General features: G+C 31.5%; 2 non-coding genes across 2 annotated transcripts; both read right to left on the minus strand.

Annotated features, from left to right (window-relative positions):
- Positions 1-923: 923 nt before the first annotated feature.
- On the minus strand, positions 924-996 carry TRNAF-GAA (transfer RNA phenylalanine (anticodon GAA)). The gene has a single exon. It is a non-coding gene; the product is annotated as a tRNA-Phe (tRNA).
- Positions 997-2,100: 1,104 nt separating this feature from the next.
- On the minus strand, positions 2,101-2,173 carry TRNAF-GAA (transfer RNA phenylalanine (anticodon GAA)). Its single transcript has one exon. It is a non-coding gene; the product is annotated as a tRNA-Phe (tRNA).
- Positions 2,174-2,419: the final 246 nt, after the last annotated feature.

A 2,419-nucleotide genomic window follows, 5' to 3' on the forward strand; every position in this document is an offset into this window, starting at 1 on the left:
AGTCTCTATAAATTACAAAAGTATATTAGTTGGATAAAATTGAGGAAAATAAATTAAATGGAGTTTGAATATAATTTTTGGATCCTTATTCATATAAATTTCAGAATATATGAGTTGAAAATAATGGTTGAGGAAAGATTAGATTAGATTGATTATATTTAATTAATTATGTTCTTAGTATTATTGATTATTTAATTTGAAATATAATAATCATAATTTGTACGTAATTTTTTATGGTCTAAATACGTGTTATGAACATGCTTTCCGGTGAGCAACATCAGGATATTATGCGCACGGGTACTACCAGATTATTGGTTATTGATGATATTATTATTCTGAAATTATAATTTATGAAATTAGCTTGATTGAGTTATTCCCGAACTATATGCTATATTGGAATTGGAATGTCATTTTTTATCCTCCAACTGACTAGGTGCATGATCGGTTGAGTTGTTCTCGATCCCCAAGTCATTGAATATAAGAGAGCATATGACTATACGTATTAAACTACCTATCTATTTATTTATGGAATGATTTTTCGACAATCATATTGTGTGACTGCTTATATTATGTATATTATTTATATTATTGTGTGCGGTTGTGAATGTTAAATTAGTCGTGCATTCTATATAATTAAATTACTATATGAGGTTTGACTCCTAATTTTTCAGGTGATTAGGAGTCAGTTGTCGTCCAAGATCTTCCTCCGGGCAGCATGTTTATCTTGACTATGTGCGATTATTCTTAGAATTATGTTAAGTTTTAAATTCTAGACCACAGTATGAGTTTGAGAATTATTTTATGTGAGTACGTGAAAGATTTAATATTTAAGTATATTAAGGTTATGATAATTAATGAAATGATAAAAATAAAATATGTGATAAGGGTGGATCAAACATGTGACCTTTAAATCTCCAGTCTAATGCGGTGAACATGGATCGAACACGTGACCTTCAGATCTTCAGTCTGACGCTCTCCCAACTGAGCTATCCCCGCAACACAAATAATAACATTTTTTAATTAATATTATTATTTTCATATATAATTTTCATTATTTATATTTTTAAATTTAATTTATAATTAAATATATAATATATTGTTTTATATTTAGCAATTTCTCTCACTTCTTGCAAAATAAATAAGTTTGCAATGTCTCACTTTTGATGACCTGGTATTTAAAACTGGGTAAGAATGTCTCACTTTTGATGTATTGATAGTCGTCGGAATCAATGAGTACTTTAAGTTGCAACTGTCGGGAAATGGACAATCCGGATAATTTATATGCTAGTAGACCTTGTGTCTCACTATAAACCTGATTTAAATTTTTTTTTATGGAAGTGAAATATAATATCAATAAAATTGAGGCAATAAAAAAAACTTGATTTTGTTGGGCTTTTCTTTGCAGAACCAATTAATTATGGAGTCGGGCTTGCTCTTTTATGGAAGTCCATTATACAGCTCAATTGTTGGGCTATTCTAGAAACTTTATTGATGTTAAAGTTTCTATCCAAGGGACTCAAAATTGGCGTCTCACGGGCTATTATGGTTTCCGTGAGAGAAATCGTAGGAAGAATTCTTGAATTTGAAACATCTTCATTGCTATTCTACCATTCCATGACTCATAATAGGAGATTTCAACAATCTGCTTTATCAATTTGAAACATCTTCATTGCTATTCTTTGCTAAAGGCTTCGATGATACAACTGAGGCTTACAGACTATTTAAAGTTCAGTTAATTGCTACCTTTACATTTGGGAGAAAGGGAGGGGCTCGAGTTGTTTGGTTAAGGAAAAGCTTGATCGTGTTATGAGTTCGTCAAATTGGCTGGAGGCTTACAGACTATTTAAAGTTCAGTTAATTGCTACCTTTACATTTGGGAGAAAGGGAGGGGCTCGAGTTGTTTGGTTAAGGAAAAGCTTGATCGTGTTATGAGTTCGTCAAATTGGCTGGCGATTTTCACTATGGTGAAAGTTTATTACGGAGATTGAAAATGCTTTACCCCCCTTTCTTGTATTCATTATTTATATTATTAAACTTAATTTATAATTAAATATATTGTTTTATCTTTAGCATTTTTTGCAAAATAAACAAGTTTGTAATTGCGGTGAACGTGGATCGAACACGTGACCTTCAGATCTTCAGTCTGACGCTCTCCCAACTGAGCTATCCCCGCAACATGAACGACCACATGTATTAATTTATATTACTTAGTAGTGCATTAGTCTATGTTCACTTTTGTGGCATTGCATAATGTGAATTAACTTGTGTTCACTTAGACCCTGAATAACCAAATGAATTTGATCATTCACCGTTAGATCTAAGTTTATTAGAATCTAAACCTTGAAATGTTTTAAATCTCCATCCTAGGATTCTAAGACCCTGTTCTTTTTTACTGGACTGAACTGAACCGAACTGAATG

The sequence above is a fragment of the Euphorbia lathyris genome, chromosome 6 (assembly GCF_963576675.1).
Source record: "Euphorbia lathyris chromosome 6, ddEupLath1.1, whole genome shotgun sequence".
Taxonomy (NCBI): domain Eukaryota; kingdom Viridiplantae; phylum Streptophyta; class Magnoliopsida; order Malpighiales; family Euphorbiaceae; genus Euphorbia; species Euphorbia lathyris.